Source organism: Lutra lutra, chromosome 1 (assembly GCF_902655055.1).
Source record: "Lutra lutra chromosome 1, mLutLut1.2, whole genome shotgun sequence".
Taxonomy (NCBI): Eukaryota; Metazoa; Chordata; class Mammalia; order Carnivora; family Mustelidae; genus Lutra; species Lutra lutra.
In genome coordinates this window covers 29723238-29744086 of record NC_062278.1, presented here as the reverse complement: position 1 = coordinate 29744086, position 20849 = coordinate 29723238, and positions in this window count along the sequence as shown.

Below are 20849 nucleotides of genomic sequence, written 5' to 3'. Positions count from 1 at the left end.
GGCATCTTAAAATGTAACATAACATGGAATTCTGTCCCAAAGTATGGTCCACAAACGTTGTGCCTCAGAATAAGCCAGAAACCTGGCAAAACGTACAGTCCTACATAGCACTGTGGACACGTTAAATCAGCACCTCTGGAGATGAAGCCTTGGAGCATACATTGTAAAAAATCCTCTGAATGGTTAGTTTTTAGTCATAAAGTTAGGAATTGCTGGTTTATACCATCACACTTAAAAATTACATGTAAATAGATTTACTAGGAATCCAGTCTTTCTAATCGTAATGATAGAAAGCTTTATATTCAGACTCTCTTCTCAGAAAAATGCAACATTAAATAGTGACTAATCATCTATGTCTAATTTTAAATAAATATGACTAAGGGACCTAAAACAAGTTTAGCAGTAATCTCTCTATTGTTTGAGATCCCAAAGGAACCACACAGGCCTAAAATCTCCCCAGAGAGGTTGAGTGATTTATCTTCCTAAACATGGTGGAATTACTGAAGTAGCATATGACCATTGCTGCATATCCTGACATCCTCTCAAGCAGACAGAAATATAAAACATCTCCAGACTAGAATCCCTGACCTCGTTAAGGTAGGACAAGGAGACTTTGAGGTTTGGAAAGAACAGGAAGTAATAGTTCCATGAACACCAATACATCCACAGACACCACCGGATCTACTGGTCTTAAACTGATTAATTCACCCAACACATATGTGTCAAATATTATAATAGTTACTGAACTACACTGATGAACAAGAAAGCCAGGGTCCCTGCACTCTTAGTGCTTGAATTCTACAGAGAAATTCAGGTGCAAAAACCTAATTAAACAAAGAAAGGAAACCATTACAAAATATGTTCATACGCAAAATCAAACAAAGAACTGGATGAAGAGAGTGGGGGTGTAGGGGGGCACCTGACAGAGTAGATTTTAACCACTTCTTTCAGGTAGTAATATTTAAGCTTAGATCTGAAAACAATAAGAGCTAGCTTTGCATATGATGGGAAGAGTGTCTTAGGAAATGAAACCAGAATTTTCAAGGGCCCTGATATCAGGATGATCTTGGCATGTAGAAGTAATTAAAAGTTATGAATCTCACTGGACTGAAGCATGAAGAAAAGACTGATGTGATGTGACTAAAAGATAAGAAGATGTGGTATTACACAGAGTTATATGGGTAATGGCATAGAATGTGGGTTTCAAGTCCAAGTACGTGAAAAAATAGGAAGAGAGACGAACTGATAAACATTTTAAGATATCACTTTGGTTTCTATGTAGCTAATAGAGTATAAGGAGTCAAGAGTAAAATTAGGTAGACTAATGATGAGACAGGATAACAGAGTGGGTAGGAAAAGATCTGAATCTGGCTAGTTTGAACATTAGAAATAGAAATCAGTGGGAAAATTCCCGATATATTTGGAAACAATATTTTTTTAAGTGAATGTTGGATTGGGTATTTCAGAACACAGAGGGAAAACACAAAAAAGACTCTTAAGTTTCTGGCTTACTAACCTGAATGGTTAGCAGTGCCATTTTCTAGGACATGTTTTCTCTGAAGTATCCATATGCTGCTGTCAAGTGAGGCATGGACTTCCAGAGGTAAAATCTGAGATAAGCTCTAAAACTGGAAATTCCTAGTTCTTTAGTAGAGAAATGGTGGTTAGAGCTTAGAGAGTACGTATGTGTATAGAGGGCAGAGATTAGGATGATACCCAAAGAAATAGCAATATTTAGTAGTAATGAGTAGAAGAATAGAAACATTGTCTTATTAATGGTAGAGAAATAGACCTTAGGATATTTGCAAGGGAGTGCTACAGATGAACCATGACATCTGAACTCAAAATGGTAGAAAATAAAGACAGCAGAGTACAAATGAATTGCGAAGGAACAACAAAAACTGTGGCCTAGGATGAATGTCAATGAAGATGAAGAATCGTAGGAATGAGGATACCTGAGACATGAATTAAAAGAGGACTGATGTCCAGATGTTGGAATATTTGCCATTAAGATCTTATCTTGATGGTCCACATACCGGTCTAGAAAAGGTAGATTTGACCATGAAGTCATAACTAAAGTGGAGGCAGGAAAAAAAGCAATAGAGATAAGGATGTCAAGAAGTAGAGTAAAAGAGGGGATTTTGATGGTCTTTCCCTCTGGGTGTCATTGAAAATGACAACAGGACTGAGCTGAAGAAGATTCTGAAAAAGGATCTAAAGCCTTAAATAAATGACAAAAGTGACTAGGAGATCTGTTGATAACAACAAGACAAAAAGAACATGACCAATAGTTTCAAAGCATTTTTGTTTCAAAGGAACAGTATGGCTTGCAGCAGGGAGAGAAACTGACAATATGAAAGTTATCATGTAGAACAAGAACAACTTCTGGACATAAGGCAGGTGGAGGGTGAGAAAAGACCAATCTCTACTTGTGAAGGTGACACGGAAAGTTATCCTTTGGTATCAACAAAGTTTCATTTCAAGAGAACTAAAAATGCAATGTTGAACTTAGGAACAATCACTTTTAACAGTTTCCAGTAGTTCAGTATACTACACAAAATTAAGATTTGGGACGCCTGGGGGGCTCAGTGGGTTAAAGCTTCTGCCTTGATCCCGGGGTCCTGGGATCGAGCTCAGCAGGGAGTCTGCAGCCTCCTCTCTCTCTGCCTGACTCTCTGCCTACTTGTGATCTCTGTCTGTCAAATAAATAAATAAAATCTTTAAAAAAAAAAAAAGTTAAGATTTAACAGAAAGGTATAAATTCCAATGTCATAACATCTCAAAACCACCCAAATCAGATAACCAGATAATTTGTTTCTAAGTTTCTCCTTATACTGTGCAGTTACTTTTTTTTTTTTTTTAAGATTTTTATTTGACAGAGAGAGAATGAAATCACAAATAGGCAGAGAGTCAGGCAGAGAGAGAGTGGGGAGGAAGCAGGCTCCCTGTGGAGCAGAGAGCCCGACTCGGGGCTCGATCCCAGGACCCCGGGACCACAACCCGAGCCGAAGGCAGAGGCTTAAACCCACTGAGCCACCCAGGCGCCCCCAGTTACTTTGTTTTATTCAGTAAACAGTATTAGTGCACTAACACACACACACACACACACACACACACACACATATACACTCAAGTGTACATGTCCTACTTAGCTGCAGATCTCATTTTGAAGGGAGACATTCAAAGTAAACAAATCATCCCATAACCTTCAAGCATGGAGATTTTGAGGAATTACAACACGGCTTTATATAAGTTAACCTGAATATAAGAAAACAGAAAAAATTCTAGCTCTGGAAACCAACTTAGCTGAGTCATCCTTTGCCATGAGAAAGGCATCAAAAAAGTAATACAGGGCTGGCAGAGCCTTTTAAAGGATGCGGAAGTAACCTATCTGCAAGGTTCAACTCTTTAATGCCTGGTCAAGATATAGCATCTGGATGAGAGTTCAAATTTTATAAATGTGAGTACTTGTTAAACTAAAAGATCCATTTAAGGAGAAATAGGAAGATATAGTGTCTACACTACTAGATAGATGTAACTTGCTTTCTACAAAAATAGCTTGCATCTCTGAATTGGTTTTTTTTTTTTCCCTGACAAAGCTAACTTAGAAATAAAAACCAAGAAATTAGAAAAAAAAAAAAAAAAAGCCATGATGAGTGGGTGTGTATGCATTTGCCATAGATCTTCAGCCATTGCACTATCTTCCAACTATAGACTTCAAGCAAGACAAATATATAGCATTTTACTTCAGGGCAAGCTACAAAGAGTGAAAAAAATGAGAATTTGTTAAATCAGTATAGAATGCCCTGCTTTCATAGTTCTGAGCGTCTACAGTCTAGAATTCCAACTAACCAATCTCTCTGCCACATGTAGCCATCATGGCATTCTGAAAACTCCTCAGGACAGTTTTTATATGTGGATTTGGAAAAGAGAACAGGGAAAAAAAAATGCTTTGTTTTGCTCTGTCTTCTACATGCAACATACATCTTGTGCTACGTGCTAGTGTTAGACTGTGACTGAGTCCCTACACCTCTATGTGGAAGAGGTAGTTTAATAAGCAAAATCTTAAAGCTAATAAGCCTGATACTGGTTGGCTCGGTTACTTGACCTTATATTCTCTTTTTTTTAAATAAATATTAAGGCAAAGGTTATATAGTCTTTTTTTTTAAGTATTTATTTATTTGACAGAGATCACAAGTAGGCAGAGAGGCAGGCAGAAAGAGAGCGGGAAGCAGGCTCCCTGCTGAGCAGAGAGCCCGATGTAGGGCTCTATCCCAGGACCCTGAGATCATGACCTGAGCCGAAGGCAGAGGCTTAATCCACTGAACTACCCAGGTGCCCCTTGACCTTGTATTCTTATTTAACCTCTCTTCAGTACATAATTGAAGAGGCTGGATTCCTTCCACAGGTGACATTTATATTGATTTCAGTCTACTAGTATCCTGCTAAACTGTAAATTGGACAATATAGAACTTTTTTCTAGACTTCACAATTCTATAAGACCCTTACACTTGTCTTTCCCAATTCAGCAGGAATTATCTGAACTAAGTGAAGTTATGTAGCGTTTGTTATTTTAATATATAAGCTACATCCATGGGGTTCCCGTGAAGTTCTAAGCTCGTTGAAGGGCGTTGATAGGGAATGTGGAGAGGATGGTCACCTCCTTCATTCCCATTTTCCAGCTGCCTTCTATGCCTTTAAGTTTATTTACACTAAAAAATTAGAATCCTGACAGAGCTTACCTAAATGAGAAATCAGGCTAATTTCTCAATAAAAGCATTCTAGAATAATAAATGCATTTCTGGTCAAGGCACTAGGATTCTGGAAATAATCATTTTCCTAATGAGGCACAGAAACTGTGACTGTAAAGAGTTCGTATATGGTATCTGCCAAGTTCAAATGAGCTTCATTTTTAAGGGCATTCTTCTAGGGTCAAGTATAATGACTCCAATTAGTGAACTTACAAATTGTTTTAAAATGCTTGATGGAGACATTTCAAGGTATGATCTGAGATTTATCACTCTTACTTTTGCTGAATTCGATGTGTCACTAAGATTTAATCAGATTAATCAAATACCATAAACTGAAACATACTTTCCTTACAATCACCTTAAACTTTTGACAGCTCAATCCTAGAAGATATACTTTTAGTAGTAATTTACTTGAATACATAAGTTTTATTCAACATAGTTTTTTAGAGATGTTTTTAACAAAGGAGATTTGCAAAATTAAGGCTTTTTTTTTTTAAGAAATCTTCTAGGGATGTTACTTAAGTTACCATAGAGAATTTCAATTTATGAATCCAATGTCATTAATCATAAACTAAAGAAAAAGTAATTGTAAAACTTCAGAGAAGTAATGTTTGTTATAAAGTTGTATTATTAATTTTAATTGGATATATTCCATATTACTGGGAAATGTTAAGAATTTCATCCCTTGGCCAGCAAAGCTTTATTCCCTGGATGACCATCATACTCCCCACAGACATAATGATCAACATATTTGTCATATTTGTCTGCTGGCTTCCTATAAGCAGTTTACAAAAGATAAAGGAAAATAAAATGTAAAAGCACACTATATTTAAAACTTTCATCAACAGGAACATTCTTTGAGTTTTAAGAAAATGCGACTTAATTTTCTGACTTATTATTAAGTTGGAGATATTGAGCAAATTCAAACTTCCCATAATTCTATTTTCTTCTAATCCTGTTATCTGGAAAACTGTCAGGTTCACCAATTGTACAGCTTTGCTTCTTCTCAGCAGCTTATCTATTACTTTGGTCACACTTTTCAGCTGTTTCCACCACTGGACTATAACACAGGACATAATGTCCTACACATAAATGGTTGGTGAATGTAAAATTAAAATGGATAGTAGAAATTGGATTATCAGTGGGATATCCTATTTCTCCCTATTCTGGTCTTCAAATAACTCAAGCTGTCCTCACAATCCTAACCCTTATCAGGGGCACTGGTCCAAGGGACCCTGGATGATGGTACTCTTAAACTAAAATTATTAATAATTTCAGAGGGCCAGAAAGATCATAGGATTATCCAATACAGCCCTGAATATACCACCCAAGCCTCACATAATCAGAGGACACTTTTATGATTTTATTAGCCTTCAAAAGACACTGTTTTTTTAAACCTATGAATCATTTGTTTACATATATAAAACATTTCATCTCTCTACATTGTCACTATTCTAACATGAAGGACTTTCTTATGAAAATTAATTCTCAATTCTTTCCTAAAATGTCCAGTCAATTCTATAACAACCATCTATAGCAAAAAAATGTGGTTTAAATGTGTCAGTTTCTTATTGCTGCTATCACAAATTAACACAAACTCAGTGGCTTTAAACAACATAATGCTATTTTCTTATGCTTCTATAGGTTCAGAAGTCCAAAAGGAGTGTTAGTAGGCTAAAATCAAGCCATCATCCAGGCTATGTTACTTCTAGAGCCTCTGGGCGAGAATCGTTCTAGAAGTTGAGTGTATTCTTTGGCTTCGTCCACAAAACTAACTATTCCAACCTCTCCTTCAGTCACCCCATCTCCTTCTAGAATCATCTTCTGTCCTCCCTCTTATAGGGTCTCTTATGATGATACCGGACCTATACAAATAAATAAAGGTAATCTGTGCATTTTAAAGTCAGATGATTAAAAACTTTAATTCCATCTGCAACCTTAGCTCCTCCTTGCTATGTGGTACAACATATTTACAAAATTCTGGGGATTAGGATGTGAACGTACTTGGGAAGACATTATTCCACCTATACCATACCAAATAATTGGAAAAAGGTAAAATTACATGTAATGCACTACTAACTCTGGCAATGAAATATTACATTACATAAAGATCTAACACAAATAATTTTAAAAAGTTTTAGCTACTAGATTATTGATCAGTTGTGGTATATTTTAGAAAAATCTCATGTCCTTGATGTTAATCCATCACACATAAATAAATGGTCTTTTTAAAATGAAAAAGGAGGGACGCCTGGGTGGCTCAGTTGGTTAAGCAGCTGCCTTCGGCTCAGGTCATGGTCCCGGCGTCCTGGGATCGAGTCCCACATCGGGCTCCGTGCTCGGCGGGGAGCCTGCTTCTTCCTCTGCCTCTGCCTGCCATTCTGTCTGCCTGTGCTTGCTCTCTCTCACTCTCTCTCTGACCAAAAAAAAAAAAAAAAAAAAAAAAAATCTTTAAAATGAAAAAGGAATATTCAAGGCAACCTATAGAATAGAAAAGGAACCATAGTTGCTATACTTCAAGAGGCCTGATTTCTGCATGTTAAAACCCTAGCAGAATGTACACACACAGCAAATCCCTTTCCAACACAACCTGAATGCTACTTCCCCCACATTTAGCAAATGCTTTTATTCTCGTCACTGTTTAAGTCCTATTTTCTTTAAAGCTTACCTTCATTAGTCTTTCTTTTTCCCCTTGGCGTCCCCTTATTTTCTCCTCTGAACTTGATTTCATTTCTTATGTGTTCCATATGCTCACACACTTGGTTATTCTCTGCTTTACAAGATTCTCTCACTCTATGCATACATCCCCCCACACACACACGCACACGCACACACAGATTGCTCTGTCTGCGTGACTTAACACCTTAGTATGCAGTGGTACCATCTCCTGCTCAGGCTCTGCCTGAAATTTAGTATTTTTCAAGTTGTCGTCTAACTTAAACTTTACAATTAAGTAAAGCCCCTATTTGAAGGAATAGTAGGGTTTCTGCCCCTAAAAGTCTGGGTTGTGCACAGAAACACATTTGGGAATATAATTGACTTTTATGTACAGAAGCCAGATGCATTTCATGCCTATGTGTGCTGAGGGAAACAAGTTCATCTCATATATCACAATAAGCATCTGTTCCACTAAATTCCGCTGCCGGATACTCATCATACTTAGGCAACAAAACACTTAAGGAAATAAAAGCTCTTTCCAATAAAAAAAAAAAAAGAGTACATCAGAAAGCTTTGTTTGGGGAAAAAAAAAAAAAAAAAAGTCTTCCTCTACCAGTTAAGTCCAGAGTAGGAACTACTACTGGAAAACAAAAAAGTAATTACTGATATATAGTTTCTGATAAGGCATCTTGGCCCCTACCCTATAAAATTTAGAGAAAGGGATGTATGAGTGTATATTGGAAAGGCTGCTTTCAAAAGCAAAGAGTGTGTTCTGATGTTTGAATATGGGGAAACACAGAAATTTAAAGGAACTAACAGAAAACAAACTACATGGGCATGAACCTGCATAAGCTTTTATAGACAGTTTTATAGTTTTATTTATAGCATGAATAAGTTCATACTACAATTTTGTTAAAATATCACAAATACCCCTATATAAATAATTTCCTCTGGTTTTTTAAAATTTTTATTAGCAATACATATTCTAATAGATTTAGTGTTCACATGCATCTCAACATTTCCTGCCAACATACTTTGTCCTTTTTTCTATTGGACCATTCTTATTGATTTATTGAACTATTCCTATGTCAAATATGTCAAATGAATCACAAATATTTTTCCCTGATTTGGCACTTTCTTTTTATACCTACTCATGGTTATCATTTGAAATATTAAAGTTTTCTACTTCAACAAAGTCCAATCCATCAATCTCTGTTAGTTTCTGTCTTTGGTTGGGCTGTACTTATGAAAGTTAATTTAGACCAATATTATAAATGATATTTGCCTATAGACTTTTTCTTTATAGTCCAAGGCCATTTACTCAATACCTACTGTGAAACTAATTTTTATGGATGGTATAACTTTTTACAACTATAAAACACATATACCCACTTACTTGAACATTATTTTATCAATCACTTACCATTTTCCCACTGATGTGAAAGACCATCTGTATCATATATCAGATTTTAAGTTTACAGAAATTATATAACCTTATATAATTATGAAATTATGTAAATTCAAGCATAACGACTAATTTTCTTCTTCACCATTATCCCCCGAAGGGATGGATGGAGGAATTGCTTTCTTATGGTTTCAGTGTGTAACATAACATGGTTTAAATGACATCTGAACAAGATGGAAACTTTATTTTCTGGTTCTGAACTGTGTTTCAGCTTTACCAATCCATCCTGCAACGTGATAGCTATATTCCCATTAAAATTGCATCAGGTACTAGGTGGGTGCTCAGAACATCTGTTTAATGATTAGATTGATAGATATCTGGTTTCCCATTGCAGTGGTGCTACCACACTGAATCATTTTCACTGGCTTTTCCCTGTCAAAAATAAAACATTCATCACAGTTTTGCATGTGCTCATGTGCACGTAGACACGCTCTTTCCAGAGATGCACTGCTTTCCCAATGTCAACAAAGATTATAAGATATTTGTTCATAACAAAGATTATAAGATATTTGTTCATTCCAAAGATCTGGTCACAAAGAAAATAACAGTTGAAAGCCTTAAATGAGAGACTGAAAAGAACAGAATGTGGAAGATGAAATTACCAAATGAAACTTTCTCCTCTTTTAATTTGTTGCAATGGAGTGAGAAAAGTAATGAATGTAAAAATGAAAATACACAGTATAGGTATATATCACATGTACTCATTTTCATGATGGATATATGTATACAGATAGGTATGAATGTATGGGCTAAATAATATGCCATCTGTTTTGTATTTATAATACACATATATGTGCATACGTATGCAACAAATATGAATGATTTTCATAAAATTTCAATTCTAGTCATTTCCTTAGCATTTAAATCAAAACCAATTCATTTAGAACTGTTTTAAACCAATATCTCCCATTTACCCTCATTTTTATGGCACCTTATGTTGCCATTTTACGTCAATTTTGCCATAATTTATACATATTTGAAACAGTCACCTTAAGAAATTAACCCTTTGACTAAGATCTCTAAAACTGAATTTGTGTCAATATATGTGTATGCACAAATACTCACTTAACATAGAAAGCTCAATTGGAAAATGCATACATATATCAAAAAAGACCGTTCTGGGTGCCTCGGTGGTGCAGTCAGTTGGGCGGCTGACTCTTGATTTTGGCTCAGGTCATGATCTCAGGGTCATGGGATCCAGCCTCGCATTGGTCTCAGTGCAGAGTCTACCTGAGTTTCTCTCCCCCTCTCCCTCAGCCCCTCCCCTCCCCTAAAATAAATAAATAAATCTTAAAAAACAAAAAACAAAAAAACAATTTCACCCAGAGGTTTTGTTGTCTATATATTTTTTTCTGTTAATAAAATCAATATATTATATATCTTGGTAATAAATCTGTTTGTTTTCATTTATTTGCTTCCATCTGAACTGCCTAATATAATACATTGACAATTTGATACTTCACCACAGTAAATGTAGTTATCAAAAAATAAAAATTAGTGAGTTGCAAGAAAATATATTATTTTATGAATCAAATAATTTGAAGTTGTCAGTCAGTGGTACAGCAAGGTGAAAAAGAATGAAAATCAAAGTTCTCAAGGCCAGTGAATAACAATAATGATGCTGTATCCTGGGCATCAATCACCATCACCATAAATCTGTGATACCCATATTACCAAATATTTCACATACAGCCTTGATGGTGATTAATAGTCATGCCAAAGTCATGAAACTGAAATGAGACCTCATAGAAAAAGCGATATTCAAAAGCATTTTGAAAACTTTTCATTCTACATCTGGAAATACCCCATTTATCAATGTTACCTTCACAAATCTCAATTTTATTTACCTGATATTTAGCAAATATTGTTTTAGTGAAATGTTCAGATTTGTAGAATACAGTATGTGAAACTGCTGAGTGACTATAAAGGAAATCTACAACAAATCTTGATGATACAAATTTGCCAGTAGTGGCAGCAAAATGTAACTTACAGAGAATGTCATTATCTTTCCCATAACCCTCAGCAGCACCACCCATTCTTCTCTTTAGATAATTGGTGTACCTGTTCTAAGGTTCGGTGCACCTGCCACCTCACCACACACGCTCTAGCCAGGACTTCCAATCAAACTGCATCTTACAAGCCTTTCAATGTAGGAGTTTAGAGCCACCACTAAAAATACGTACTTGTTGCAGGAATTGAAATGCCGTCCTTTGAAAATTCAGAACACACTATACTGAAAACAATGAATCTAATTTTTAAAAATTGTTTTAGAACACTGTGAACTCTATGAAATAAACTGTGCTGCGACTCGACAACTTTTGTCATTTCAGCCTATCTCACCTATGTTCTTGTTATTTTTTCCCCACATAGTCACCGTTAACAATAATAGAGTCATTGTTAAATTTCACTAATTGATTATTCCACAAAATAAATTATTTCCACCACCTTTCTGATGCCTCTACTATTCTGCTTTTCTACAATCCTGGTTTTTTTGAATGAGTTAGCTTTTGATTAAAAAGAATAAATCCTGACTTTTATTCTTGAAAAAGCCATTATTTCTTCTTATAAGCTTTATAATGGCAAACATCCCCTAGGTCTTGTGATCATCCTAGAGAGAAAATTAACTGTATTGTTTTCCTATCAGTTAATAATAAGATCTATGTCATTTACTGTCCTCAAATCCAGTGCTATGGATAACAGTTTTCAACCCAGAGACAGTTGGTTGCATGAGCAACATGAGGAAGACAACCAGCAGTCTTATACCCACACTGAGACATGTCCACACACACTTGCTTCCACAGCCAAAGTAATACCATATGTCCTCAGTGATGTGGGTGGGCAAAAGTAACAGTTGGCCTGCTAAAGAGAGCCATATGTACAGGCAGCCTATCACATATTCCTTTTTACTTATGGTTGCTGAAATCTTAGTTGAAGTTCTTGTTCTCATGAATAGCATGGCTGGAGAAGATGCTTCCATGGTAGAAAAATACCATTTATTGTGCAACTACTATATCTCTGGACATGAAAGCAAAAATATGTTTGTACATTACTCCTCTTCTTAAAAACAGCTACATAAGCACCAGCAGAGTTCCTTTTCCCAATCTCACCTTCCCTCACTAAAACATTTTGTATTTATGTGCAAAGGGACAAATGTGCAGTCTTTTATCAAAAACGAACACTCTAATGATCCTTGATTAATTCCATGTTATACAAACCTCTATTTGTAGCTGGATATTCATAAAGTTATATTGTTTGACATTAAAAATGTTAAAGAAATAAAAATATTGTAAAACTTAAAAGTATTTAAATTAATTGTGGAAAGCAAGGAGATAGTAATAAGCAAACCTACATTCCACACACATTACTTTTTACAAGGTGAGAGAAAAACATGGGTTTTGGAGGATTATAAGAGCTTTGTACCTTAACAGGGGTTTCTTTGGAATTTCCACAACGCAAAGACCATTTGGCTATTGTACTGATAATAAAATTTATAGATTTAAGGTCATTCTTAATACTGTGATCAGATAAGATAATTTACTTTTCTCCTAATGGCTTCTTTCTGACAAATGAGAGAGCTTTTAGGAAGGACAATGCTCCCTGCACAACAACCAGTAAAGCATGTCACGTTCATTTACAACATAATTTTAAGAAAAATGAAGGACAAACTTGTGAGACAGTAAGAATTCATTTGCATTAAATTAATTTGAGCAGGGCATTTCATGTTCCCTTTGGCAACTATGATATAGGGGAGGAAATGAATCCATCTTATACAACATTTCTCTTTTGGATTACAGAAAGATTTGAAAAGCTGACATGACCATCATTAAATTTCTCCTAGAAGTCTACAATTAGTGTATATAACTCATGAGATAAAATATTCACAATGAATATACGTGAAGAGCACCAGTTATTATGGAACTACTAAATGACATACCCTTAAATATGTCCTGAAAAGTTTTGGCTTTGTAAACAAGCACTAATTTCATAAATAAGAACTATCATAGATCATGTAATTTAAACTTAAGTCATCCAGATGTTAGCCTCGACAGATAATGGGTTTAATTAATATTTTTGACCCTAGAAGAACAAATGAGTTCACTTACACTTTACTAAAATTAGAGCTAATAAATTTAAGGTGTCAGCATCTGTTGTTGGAAAATTATCCATCAATATCTTCTAATGGATATAAAAAAAAACAAACCCAAATTTACACTTTTTTCCCCACAAGGAAGGAAGCACATTAATTTTCTCAAAGCACACAAATATTACTCCCCTTTGTGGTAAGCTGAGTAATGTCCCCCAAAGATATTCTCCTCCTAATCCCCACAGCCCATGGATGTATTACCTTACACGGTCAAAGGGACTTTGCAGATGTGATTGAATTAAGAATATGGAAATGGAGTTCCTGGATCATTGAGGTGAGCCCAGTATAATTAATTAAAAGTCCTTGAGAGAGGGATGGAGAAATTAAAGGAAGTTAGAGGAAGAGGCAATATGGAGACAGAAAGGATAGAAGCAATGCGCCTTGCAAATGGAGGAAGGGGCCATAAGCCAATGAATTCAGATGGCTACCAGAATCAGAAAAAGGCAAGAAAATGGATTCTCCCCTCAGAGCCTCCAGAAGGAACCAGTTTTGCAGACACCTTGAGTTTAGCCTAGTGAAACTGATTGTAGAATTCTGAATCGGAGACAATAAATTTGTGTTGTTTTAAGCCATTAAGTTTGCGGTAATTTGTTACAGCAGCCATAGGAAACTAACATACCATTAAAATAAGCAAAAGAAAGAAAATGAAGTAGTGATGTACTTGAGAGTCCTGGCGGTGGGGGATGAGATGCTAAAAACAGGATTTATCTTGATAACTGTATATGCTACTTGCTTATCCCTGAGCCATGTTATTAATAATCATAATCAATCAATATGAATCCACCAGTATGTCTAACTTAGAGATGAAAATTTTCTATTTGGTCTTCCTATAATCCCATGCAGATAGTCTTGAGCAACCCTATATCTGATGGAGCGAACATCTTCATGTAGAAATCTTCCTGCTTAGCAGAGAAGTTATATCTGAAATTAAATCCTATAGGCCAATCTGGGGACAATATGCAGAATGTTCAAATATTACCTTTCAAGAACACCACTAGGACAAAGTTTGTGATGCTACCTTCACCAACAGAATCAAAGTTTGTTTGAAAGATTTTCAAAGTAATACTATAAAATCATGTCCATTTTTTCCTCTTGTTAAAAATAAATCATTGCTCAACTCTCCATTATATTTATGCTAATTGGATTAAGTCCAGCCATCAATTATGCTACCACAAATAGGAAACTATTTAAATAGAAAAGTCTCAGTGTTGACATGGACAGTACAAAACTGTCAAGGATGGGAGAAGTAAGTGTTTAATGGGATAAATGTGTCCCCTTTTTTGTCAAAACTTGTTTTGAGACTAGCTGGTTTCCTTTCACGTGCTTAAGCACAATAAAACTTGTGAGAACGCCTCTTCTACTTTTCCAGGGTTTAATCAGAAGAGATGTAGGAGATGGGAATGTTTTGTGCAAGACTGACATTGAATCTGAGGGGGGAAATAAAAAACTTGGAAATACAATGTAAAATATCCTCACAGTAGCATATAGGAGGGCAAGTAAAAATACTTACTGTCTACCATCTGCTAAGTCCCTTACATAAAGGATTTTGTCAAGTTTCTTTAATGTACTGGCAACTCTTCAAAACTGGCATTTTATTCACAATTTATAGATAAAGAAAAGATCACAAAAAGGGATCTTAATCAATGCCACACAGTTAGTAAAAGGTAGAATTAGGGTCAATATAACAGCAAGAATAACATAACAGCCTCACCTTACTTGGACCTAGAACAATGCAAAGAGGCAAAACACGAACAAAGAATCTATAAATTAGATATTAGTAAACTCCCTATTTCATAGAAGCAGCATCTGAGGTGAAGAGAGGCTACACCATTTGCTTCAAGTTCATACAACTAGCAAGAGACCATTTCAAACCCAGATCTTGCAAGATACTTTATTACTCCAAGATGTATGTGCATTACTTCCAGGATTAACTGTGATAATTCGTGTTAACTCTGAGTGTCCAACAATAAGTATGCTACAATTTATCCTTATTCTTATTTAGTTTGTGAATTACTAAACTTCTTCCCTTGTCTTTTGCAATTTCACTCTCATTCACATTAGTTATCCATGAACAATAAAGTTCAACGCATGCATCCTTTTTAGTTGAAAATTTTGGAGCTCAAGTAATATGTAGTACACCACACTAAACTGCTAGTATAGTTTGGAATGAAAACAAGGAAGTTTTTCAGTCAGTAAAAAATCACTGGATTGATCATTCCTTTATATACAATATAGTTTGTTAAATGTACATTTGTATTAAAAAGCATAGTTTTCCTTAATTCTCCCTATGCTTAACACATTTAAGGAACTGGTTCAACAAATCAGAATAATTCATGAATTACATAAGAAAAAAATTTTATTCAATGACTTCTGCTTTTTCTTTCCTATCATGTAGCCCATTTTAAGAATCACAAATTTGTCTTAAAGTCAAGCTTCTAGCTTTCTCCCAGCTCCTCTACTTTCTCTTAGTTTCTCCTAAGTGGTGAATAAAGTGTGTTTATCCAAAGTTACCTTGGCATTAAACAATGCAGTGAAAACTGTAGTTGTCAATCATGTCCACTCTTCATACATCTCCACATTTGTCTTCAGTAAATCTCCTCTAATACTTCCTGCGCTATCAAGTGTCACCACAAAAGGAGATAAGGAATGAATCTCATAATGTAAAACATAAAATGTTTATTCCTCTCCTCAGTATCCCGTGCCTACTCGGTTAAAACAAGCAACTAAGTGAACACGGCACTTTTAGAAAAGCAAAGTCTAAAATTTGATCTATACCTCTGCAAAATTTTATCTAAGAAAGCACGACCCAATGGGGATCCTGTATGTGAAAAAAAGAACTCACTTTCATCTATGGATGTTCATGATACTCCAGTAGTAAGAACTGTTGCTGTTCCACCTAACCCTGCTTAGGACTCACTGTTCTCATGCACATAGACGACACCCAGGGCTAAGGAGTGAGGGTGGGGGATAGGTACAACTCTGCCACTGGGGTGGGCGGGGGGATAAGTACATCACTAGAGCTGTCTCAGTCTGTGCACAGGGCAGTCTAGAAATTCTAGGGCATTAATGTCCCCATTTCTTGGAGAAGCCCTTACTCAATGATGGAAATCACTCTTGCCAAGGAACATCCGTAGATAAAGATGCACAACTGTCCTCAATCTTTCATGAGGGAGAAAATGATATATCTTTTCTTCTTATCTTCTTCTCTCCCTCCTTTCTCACTCAGCCTACCATCTACCTGGAAGAACTGCACAGGAAAAAAGTCAGTCTTTGGTCACCACTATCAAGAGGACCCCTCCTCTGAGATGTTAAACAATGATGAGCTCCACACATACCCTGCTTGAGCTACTTTATAAGATAAGAAAGATGCTGAGATTCCAGAAAAATTACTATAAGCCCTCCTTTTAATGCCAGAACATGAAGGGAATTAGTTGGATGCTCAAGAGCCATAGAACTTATTATCTTGATTCATTCAAGAATATTTGAGCCATGGGTGTACATGGAATCCTGCAATCAGAGGCAAAGTTAGTATACTAACCAACTAACCAACTAACATATACTTAGTTCCCATATGCAACCATGTATGCTAGGTCTATCACAGGAAAAAAATATAGTTTCAAAGCACATGACACTCCAAGAAGTATTTACTGCTCTTCCTCACCTTCTTCCCATACCCCTAAAGGCCCTCCTGAGCATGTAAACACACACAAATGCATCCTCCTGCAAAAAAAATTACAAACTGTCTTTGCAACTCAAATGTGGCTTTCTAAGAGTTTAAGTATAGCAGATTATTACCACTTAACAATGAAAATGAATAAAACAGCTGAAACACATCTAAAGTTTTTTTTTTTCCTCTCTCTGAGGAGTTAAAATGAGGCTTACTTTGAATCAGTCCATATCAGACAAAGCATCCACGGTATATATAAAGCTTTAATAAATTTTTATGAATGTGGTCATGTATCAAAAAATAAAATTGTTCGGTTTCTAACTTCCCCTTCTCATAAATTCTATACAGGCATACATTACCTGCCAATGTTCAAGGAATCTATTTACTGTGAAGTCTAGTGGTTCACTTTGAAAGCAAGTTGTAGCTGTGTTTCAAGTTCACACTAAACAGTTTTAAATTGCTTCTAAATGGGGACTGTCTTCTATCTTGGTTATAAGACATAAATTATTTCAAGAATACTCTTAGTAAATATTGAGTCTACCTTTCAAATCCACTCTTACAAGGGAAGATTCAAGGTCAGCTGTTAGAAGTTTAGGAGTTATTTGAAAGTGAAAACCATTTAACTCTGCATAATTAAATTTCTTTTATATAAAAGAATAAAACCAGTTTTAATAAATAACCAGGAAAAAATATGCAATATTTTAGGTATTTTTACAAAAGACATATTCGTATATCACTGTTGTAATAGTTTCAACTAAAAACAGCTGTGCACTTTTTGGGAAAAGCATTGAACTTGAAGTTAAATATCCTAGGCTTAAATTTCTACTTTATTACATAATAATTGTAGAGACTTAGGAAGATTAATCCCTCTGTATTATAGTCTTTTCACCTGAAAAGTGAAATATGATGGATCTTTCTAAACTTCTGTAAGAAATTAGGAATGGAAGAGATGAGAAAGAATGGGGCTTACGGTAGCAGACAAGAAGGATTTGTTGAATCTAAACAATGTTAAAGGGAGAAGAAAAGTAAAATATTAAATCTTAATTGCTAAAACTGTAGATGCATATAACTCAACTGAAAAGCCAATAAACTCTCTTAAACACAAAATGACACTGGAGGCTTAAAGGGAATTTAGTAAATATGTGATAAATGTAAATTTCATCCCTCAATTTTGGTTCTGATATTTACTTGCTAAACTCATAATTTATATGCTTCACTATTATTAAAATGCATGGTAGCCCATATTACTAATTGTATGCCCACCAATTCTACTGAAAAGTATCCTGCAAGGCCCATAAAGTAAGTATTGAATCCAAAAACAAAAACAGCTACCCCAACCACTTAAAAGCAAAACAGTAAAAAAAGAAAAAAAAAAGCCTTATGATCATGATGATTAAAAGTTAATGCTACTAGCAAGAAGGCAACCTCTAAACTAAATAAACTTGTAATACACCTTAGGAATTTTGCCACACACACACACAAAAGCAAATGTGAAGAAATTAGAAAGTACTGTGGGAAATGTCCATAATTTCATTCCCAGAATTTCTTCAAACCCTTTCCCCACAGTCCTTTCAGGAAAATAAAGTTGCTCTTCTCTTAATGTGAACTCATCACTTCTCCCATAGCATTTCAGAATAAGAAATATACTTCCTGTCAGTCAGACACTTAAAAGTTGTGCAGTTAAAGAACTATTGGTAATAATTTTGGAACAATATGATAATAATATGGGAATAATTTTGGAACAAAGGCTGGAGAGGAAATGAGGGAATCAACATGGCTTTTAAGCTAAATTACCATCCCATTTCAGAGCCTGTCTAGAGAGCCTGAAGTTCTCTGCCTTTTAATAAGCTTGTGGAGAGTACTGAGCAAAAGAACATCCCATTCTTCAGACGGTTACCCTCTGGTCAATCAGGGTGAAAGGAACACCACTCCCCACTTAGAGAGCGAGGCTGCCCTGTCCCAATGTATCCTAGGACTCCCTACTTTCATACCTTTCTGATCCTTTGACTGGACTTGTAAAATTGGGCAGGAGCCCTGGGGAAGAAGCGACAGAAGGACAAAACAGGCATCCAGAAAAATAAATGACTGTCTTGAAAGCTTAGAGATGAACACATCTAACGCATATATTTGGAGATATTTTCTAAAATCCAGTCACTTCAGCTGAATTCCATCCGAATCCCCCAATCCTTGCAGTGAGGCTCGAAACTGCCCACCGTCCATCCGCCCATCCCCAGCATTTGCAGCCACGCCAAAACCAGTCTGTCATGACTTCGGATAATTTGTAAAGCGGGCAGTGTTGGGGGAGCTGAGCAAGCTCGCCAATTCCAAGCCTGTAGTTCGAGACCCCTTAGTACATCTCTCTGCTTAACTCACCTGGAGTCAGGTCTAGAAGGCAGCCTCCGCTCAGAGGGACGGGGAAGCAGCCCTGAGAAGCTCAGCGGAGTCCGCCTGAATAATGGAAGCAGTGCAGCTGAGCAGCTCCCCCCGGACCTGCTGCTCTAGCTGCTCCCAGATTTCTTCCACTCCCCACCGGAGCCGTCCTTCCTTTCTCCTCCTCCTCCCCGCCTGCCGCTACTGCACTCCCTCTTCCTGGCGGTGGTGCAGAGAAGAGTCCTCCCAGCTTTCCTCCTCCAGGCGCACGAGCTGTCCGTGGTGCTAATGAGGAGGCTCTGGGCTCCTCCCGGGGCGGGCGGTGCACGCAAGCCCCTTCGTGAGACACTGGAGTCCCAGGAGAAGTGCTGCAGATTTGCCTCGTGCAGTCACCAGAGAAATGGGCTGGAAGAGGCCACCAGCTATTCCCGGCTAGCATGCAACACCCCCTTCTCAGTTTAAATAATCAATACCCTCAGACTTCTTCCTAAATATCTCCAGTAATTCACAAGTGCCAAAAAGTAAAAAAGGGATTTGAGAACGTATCTGTATTAACATTATTCTTTATACAAAGACAATAACTTGGCTAGATTCTAAGACTGAAAAGTCTAAGAAGTGGTATAAGATTCAGTGCGGTTATTTGGACATATTTGGGGTGTACTTGGGGCTCTTTAACCCAAACAATCTCCTCATCATAACAACACAGATTCCTAAGGGAAGTCAATGGATACTTATTAAATGCCAGGCTCTTTGTTTAATAGCCTCCTTTTCCCCTCAATTAATCTTTACCAAAATTCCATAAAGCAGTATTAGCAACTCTATTTTATAGTTTAAGAAGTAGAGATGGAGTAACTTGCTCAAGCTCACAGACATCCTATGTTTCTGAACCTAAACAACAACTGAAATCTGTATGTCCCACAGTCTATACTTCGAGTGTAATGTCTTGCAGCATCTTAGATAATACTGTGCAGGTGAGCCAATAAAGATAATAGAACTATCAACAAATACACACTAGGAGGCTAATGAATACCTTAACTCACATGGAGACTTGTAAATTAGTCAAACACTCCAAGTAACAACAATTCAGATGCATGCTAACCAGGTGATTACTTATAAAATAACAATAGTCAGAATTAGAAAGGGTAAATAATGTTCAAAATCTTCAAAATCAATTGTCAGCCACATGTAAGTTGAATTTTCTACTATGCTAAAAAAGGTCAAATATTGGCTCTTTCAAGAACCCTATAATGGGCACGGTCTCTGCAAGGGAAAAAGTCCTAGTAAACCAACATCACACTTGTTTCCCATTTAGAATACACAGTTACTACTTCACATTGTTTAAACTATCAGCAGTCATTTATTTCAACTAACTTTATATAAAAAATTCATTACCCATTCAAGCGCCCAGTATATTAGATAGAACTGACAGTTAAATTTACTTAAACCTATAGAAATAGAGTTAATAAAGTAATAAAATCAACTTCTTTACTAATATGTCATGATGTATTTCTTCCTCAGGGGAAAGTTAAGAATTCCTCCTATAATATGAAATACTATAATGAGTTCTATATTTTCCTTTGTAGAGATAAAAGTGTTAAGATGTACAGTCAGATTTCTTTTTTTTTTTTGAAGATTTTATTTGTTTATTTGACAGAGATCACAAGTAGGCAGAGAGGCAGGCAGAGAGAGAGAGAGGGAAGCAAACTCCCTGCTAAGCAGAGAGCCCAATGCGGGACTTGATCCCAGGACCCTGAGATCATGACCTGAGCCAAAGGCAGAGGCTTTAACCCACTG